We start from the raw sequence: 7,197 nt of genomic DNA, 5'->3' as shown, positions 1-7,197 counted from the left end.
CTTCATGAAGCATGCAGAGAATGTGTATGGCTCAGATCCATGTCAAACCATATAAAAGATGCAAGTGGAATGGTCAGCAGTAAGGAGCCAACGACACTATACGAAGACAATGCAGCTTGTGTTGCTCAAATTAAAGAAGGTTATATCAAGAGCGACAGAACAAAACATATTCCTCCAAGATTCTTCTCCTACATTCAAGAACTCGAGAAGAACAAGGAAGTCAATATCCAATATGTCCGATCAAGTGACAACGCAACAGATCTCTTTACAAAATCGCTTCCGACTACCATGTTCAGAAAGCATATTCATAGCATCGGAATGCGTCATCTACGAGATCTTTGAAGAAAAGACCACTCATATCTTTTCCAGGGGGAAATTACGTCACTGTACTCTTTTTCCCTTGTCATGGTTTTTATCCTAATGGGTTTTTCCATGATAAGGTTTTTAACGAGGCAGTACATAATTCTCTAGTGATGGATAATCAAGGGGGAGTATTGTAAAACAAGTGTGATTAATCCATCAACACATGTCATCACACTTTTACAACTGTCATCACCATGTTAATAAGTGGTATGACTCATAACTTCTTTATTCCACTATAAAATAGAAATTGTACAACATGAGAAAAAGATACAATAATAATACAAAGCTTTTTACTTTCCCCACTCTCGTAGCCTCTCCTTCTTCTCCCTCTCTTTAATATTTTTTGTTTTACTTTATAGAATATATATACACATATAAGTGTATTATAGTTATAGTTTACATCAATTTCACTATTGTAACTTGTAAGTCCTTTTATTTTATCAAAAATATGTGTATATCTTTGGAATAGCAATTGGATTTAAAAAAATTGAGGAGATTGACAGATTGTGGAGGGTGATCACGTGGGCTTTTGGGCCGCGGGGGTCTTGTGTGTATATAGGGGGAGAAAAGTGCAAGTCACGTGGATCATTGAGGGCCAAAATTTAATATTAGTTAAATCACAAGTTTTTTTCTAAGTTGAGATTTGACAGTAAAGTTAACGGTCAGAAACGGTGTTAGTTGAAAAAAGGTGTTAAGAATCACAAGCAATTTGATTGCGAATCATATATTTCGTCGTCGGTGTGCTACACTGAAATATATGCTATTTTCATTTTTCAGCTTTAATTTTTTATTATATTAGTTTCAAGCAATTGCTGAATTATTTATTTTAATAGTTAAATAAACTTTTAACATCAATTTTAACTGTTTCATGTTTTTATGTATCTCTAAATTATTATTTTTAATACGTTCTAAGATTTTTGAAGGAAAGGTTGGTCATAAACTTGAAGAGTACATGAAAGCTCAAACACAAAGACAATGTGTTTTGCAGCTATTTTTTGTTTAAAAAATGTGGGTTTTTGTCAAATATTCACAAAAATATGGCACATAAACTTGTTTAAAATTTTAGGAATTTGGGTATAACTTTTTAATAAGTTCATAAATTTTATTTTATCAAAACAAAAATATATAAATTTTCTAATATCTAATAAGAAGATGTAAACCCAATTTTTTTTATATAGTTGCAACTATACAAAGTAAATGTCAAGAAGTAGTTTTCCGTTGCTTTTTCAATTTTCTATTGTAATTTTTATATATTGTGAATATGATAATTTTTCTATTGTAACCGATCATTGTTTTGATCGTAAATGTAGATAAACGAGAACTACTAAGATATAATAAATAATAAATACTAGTTTAATTTCGAAGAAAATAAACACAATGGTACATAATTTTTTTTTTTTTTTTGCGTAAAAATTGAAATAATCAAAACCCACAATTTTGTTCAAAGAACTTTCTATTTCTTGTAAACCGTTGAATCTTTGTCACGTGCATCACAGAAGCAGTACTTTATTGATGATGAGTCACGAAGACATAAGTCTCAGATCTGACTGACTACGAATCTTCTTTCGAGTTTCCCTAAAATCCATTGAAACTGTCTACTCAGTTTCTCGTGTCCATTACATCAAATTTTTCTTTTCTTTTATCGAGACAAATACGTTTGTGTGTACTATATAAATTAAATAATTATCATTTCAAAAGAATAAACAATGTCTAGAATTGCGTCATTAACGTAGTCATGCACTCTAAGTAATTATATAATTGAGCTTTTGAATCATGCATGTCCATGATTACTTCTTGTAATTCCATTCAAACATGTTAAGTTAAACAATCTCTAGGTGTTGAAAATTCGTGGTATTAATTCAGCTAAAATATACTCCCTTCTTTTCAAAACATAAGATGTTGTAGAGAAGTTTTTTGTTTCATAATATAAGATGTTTTCAAGTTTCTATGCAACTTTAAGATTAGTTTAATATTTTATATTATGCAGTATTGTTTTTGATTAGTTGAACTTGTTAAAAGTAAAAGCTTATTAAACTGCGTGCTTTTGTTAAAACATTCTATATTTTAAAACGGAGGGAGTAGTATAATGGAGTCCATGTTTTTTTTTAAATGTGTCTTCTTCTTCTCTATAATTTTAAATCATATTCATACGCTAAACCAACTTATAGTAGTATATATTATATACTAGAAGAAAGACGACGGTGCGTACTGCCTACCAAACTCATTAATGATTTTATTATTGGTGGGTTTACCCTAATAATCTTATTTCAAATATATTTGTATATAGTATAGTATTTGAATACGACACACGAGACAAGAAAACAAATGTAATTTAAAAATCGAATGTTAACTTTTTGTATCAAGATTATTAATGTAATGTTTTTTGATATCGCTTTCGTTGTTGTGGTGCTATAATGTTATTGTTATCGATGTATCATAGCAATACAAACACATTTGGTTGATGAAAGACATTAGTCAGGTGGCCCGCTGAAAATTAGTTGCCGGTTAAGGATAGACATTATAATCGAGTTGAACACATATCAAACCGATTTTACAATAGAAGACATGAACATAAGACACAATCAAACCAAAAATTAACCGAACCAAAATGGCTTTGGTTTGTTTTCAATTAAAATTTATACTAGTATTTTAATTTTTAACCAAACCGATTAAACAAAAGAAAATGTACAAATTGGTCTACCTTAAACATGTTACCCAAATTTTGCATCACCGTCATCTGCAGTGCCCGTTTTGACTGTTGCAAACAAAAACAGTCATCGTAACGTGATTTGGGTTTGGTTAGATCATGTATGTAGACGGGATCGTGTTATCTGATTCATTCTTGGTTAGTTTTTGTTGTTGTTTTTTTTTTTTTTTGGTATTTCACATGTTGATTTCAAAATTTTCATTTATGGATGCTTTACGATTTAGCCATTTATAGTGTCCATCAAAATATCACCAAAGAAAAAGATCGAATTTTATCAGCCCATGGGCCTAACATTGTTGGTTGTTTTTTGGTCACATCGGCAGTTTATCTCGACGGTCCAAATATTTCCTCACGGGTATGAAAATTATAGAATGAGCTTTAGAGATTGAATCGTCCAATCATCGAGCTGGAATGTACTATGCCTTGTCCCACTGGTTTGTTGAATACGAATCAATATTTGTCTAAGGAAAAGGGAACATTGACTTTTAATGATAAATTTAGTCTTAATAATTTTTTTTCTTGTCTCACATTTGTTCATTCAAGTATCGTAGTTTGTTGCGGATTCAGTTTTTCTAATGCAAAATACTAACAAAAGGGTGTCGTTAGTTAGAATCATATAACAAGATCGTTGACTACATATCAGATAATTGTATTAACTGGATATGTCAAACCTGATATTCGTCCAACAACATTACGATTGTTTGCTAACCATAAAACGTGGTAGATCACGTGTAAAAGAGCAAAGTTTATAGCTATACCAACAACGGTCTATTTGAAGTCAGAGTACATGAACAAAAATAAATTTATATATTTTTAACTGTTGTTCAAAAAAAAATATATATATATATATATATATATATATATATATATATTTTTAACTATATATTATTTCATAATAACTTATACGAATTTTACAAATTTTTCGGACAATAACATATGAGAAATGTCATGCTGGTTTTTTTCTAACATAGTAATAACAATAATAAAATAGGATTTAAATCGAACAATCTAACCAATTTTATTGACTGATTATTATTAGTTAACCCATATGGTGGTGGGCTAAAAGTCATATGGTGGAAGAGTCGTTTTATTAATCTAGGCCATAGATCGATTCTCTCCTGATATGAATTACTCGTTCAGATTGATTTCTCTAGATACAAATTACTTTTTATTTATTATGTTGTCACATAGATATGGATCTTTGGTTTTGACTCTTTTAAATATCTGGTGAAATGATCTATCCGTCACTACACTTCCTCGAAAAATCAATCTTAGATTTATTAATTTATTAGTTTCTTAAAAGAAAAAAAACACATGGCAAAAAGAAGTTTTATATTCCAGTGCACACTTGAAAAAAACATCATTTCGTAAATAGCCTAAATACATTACAAAGTTTTGATCTCAATTTAAATCTAACTTATTTTTGATCGTGTAATAGTCAAATTCTGACCCTTTTTTTTTAGCAACAAGTCAAATTCTAGTTTAAAAAAAAAAATATAACCTATTTCTGATCGTAAATAGTCAAATACTACTCTAAAGATGAATAATGTGAAAATATTTTTTTGGATGCAACCTGGTTTGGTGATCGATTTGGCTTTGCGGTGATTTGATTGCATTCTGCCATATAAAACAAAGGGAAAATAGCATCCACACCCATTTTGGTGTGGATTTTTTTCAAGAAAACATACTTTCCAAATTCTCTATACTTTCTCAAGTTTGCTGCTTATGTATCCATGTCCCTTTTACATTTTTGTCCTCAGAAAAATAGAAGGTAAGTGGTAAGTTAAAACTTACCTATACTTTATGTTACTTTATTCTCTGCTGTTGGATTGGTTGTTGCCAAATGTTTTAGTAGATGGGAAGATTGTTTGTGGATAAGAAACAAAAGTTGAAGGTAGGGTTTTTGTCTCCATGAATGAGACATGGCTGCGCATGTAGGTTTTGTGTTGTGTGGATAGGGGCGTAAAAATTCAAAGTAGAGAAGGGTGCAATACCTCTGTGTCTTCACTGTCAGATTCATTGCTCTGTAGGGGGGGGGGGGCTAACGCCCAAAATCCTAATGAAGCAAGTTGGAAAATTTAATATGAGGAAAAATAGAAAAAGAAAACAAATTGTTTTTGAAGTAAGATTTTGCCGCGGTACCTCAAGGGCACAAGCTCTGTCAATGTCAACATTGGTGTCCTGCAATATTGAAACGATGTTGCATATCCATGTGGATATATAAAACTTGTCAATAGAAAGGTAGACATCGAGACGTGTCCATGTGGATATGTACAAAATGATAGAAAATTATCGGAATTGCTTACCTCAATACTACAGATGGCTAACGCTAGGGGAGTGGCTTCCAACACATTATCAGCGTCAATTTTCTTCATCAAGCTCATCAATTGTTTGAGTAGTCAGATATACTTGATTATAGAGACTTACTCGGAAAGTATATTAATTTGGTAAATAAATACCTCAATACCGTTGGAGGGTGTACCATCAAGGACAGGACTAGGAGCAGGTAATTGAGGGTTGGCATTTGAGTTCCCTATAAATTCCTGTACCAAGCTGGTGTAAGGTTGTAGGGGTTGTGGAGATACATGGTCAGCGGAGTTGACTTGGTTTTGATCAATATGTGTTGCAGCCTGTATATTAAAAATGTATCCACATGGACAGTGTAAGTTTTGCAAACTGAGGTAAATGTTGAAGCTGGAAAGATATGGGATATGTACCGATTGGTCATCGGGGATTGCAGGTTTGGTGACAGTGTCATATACCGGGGATTGCTGTTTTCCAAAAAGTAGTTTAGGTAACAAAAAGGAAGATAGTCGAAGTTTCATAGAAAAGGTACATGATAAGCTCAAATTAATTCCTAGAGCTACTCTCTCAAACAAGAGATCAATGTAGTACTTAGGGGTCGAATCCACAGAGACTCAAGATCAAACACAATAGATTATAGAGTTTTGTTATTACGCTAAACAAGTTAATTTAAATATTAAAAAGCAATGCAAATATTAAATTAAAGCTGTTGTGAATTCAGAAAATCAAAGGGTTAAGCCTAGGGAATTTCTCAGGTAATTATGAAATATTAAATCAATAAAATAATTAAGGTTCGAGCAATAAAAATCAGATCTAGAACTCTAAACTTTTGGTAAAATAAATCAGTTCTCACTGCAATTATTATCTAAATTTAAAACAAGAAAACCCAAATCTCTTTGTAAAATTATAAGTTATAAATCAGCTTTGAGAACAGGTTTAGATAAGTTCACAAAATCACTAAATCAAATCTCTTTGCAGAAAGTAATTTTGCTCATCAATGGTTTAATCAGGAAAACAATTTTATTCTCATATCAATTTATTTCCCTAAGATAATAATTCTAGGTGATCAATCAAGAATTATTGTGAAGAACAACCAAAGATTAATATCATAAATGATTAAGAACCCTAAAAATTTACAGATCTAATAAATTATAAAACCCCTGTGAAAAACCTTAAACCTAACAAACAAATTACTCATACATGTTTAATGAAGAACAAATCATAATTCTGAATAACATGCAATTGAAATTAAAAGAGTAAAGGAAGTTCAAGAAATTCTTCTCTACAAAGCAGTTCAAATTCTCTCTCTCTCCAAAGCTCTCAAGGTCGCAGGAAAATAATAATTGCTAGAAAACAACTTAATGGTTTGGAAAACCTAAAAATACTATATATACATCCTAAAACACGTCCATGGGCTTATGTTGCAATTGTAGAAGATTTTGGCCAAATTTGTAAATCTTCCAATTCTTGTTCTCTTGTCGACTAAACACGGGTGTCGATCAATGCTCATGTGGTGTCTGTAACACCCCGACCCGTCCTAAATATAAGAAAAAATCGAGAGCGCTACGTAGGACTCCCGTAGTCGGCCGACCAAGGCTTTCGGAACAAAATCTAATCACCCTGGTCATCCAACCGCGAGCGCCCAACCTCCCGAACATGGCCTAAGGCTTTGCAACCCGTACCGCAAATGAGAGTTGCGTTAAGTCCGGACTAGACTTAATATCAGTTGGAATAACCATTTAGCCTTTGAAAAATTCGAGTCTTTACATAGATATAGTATACGCGAAAATCGCTACCAAAACGTTTATATATAGCTTTCGGAT

Source organism: Camelina sativa, chromosome 2 (genome assembly GCF_000633955.1).
Source record: "Camelina sativa cultivar DH55 chromosome 2, Cs, whole genome shotgun sequence".
NCBI lineage: Eukaryota > Viridiplantae > Streptophyta > Magnoliopsida > Brassicales > Brassicaceae > Camelina > Camelina sativa.
The sequence above is the reverse complement of the archived record's forward strand: the minus strand, read 5'-3'. Positions refer to the sequence as shown.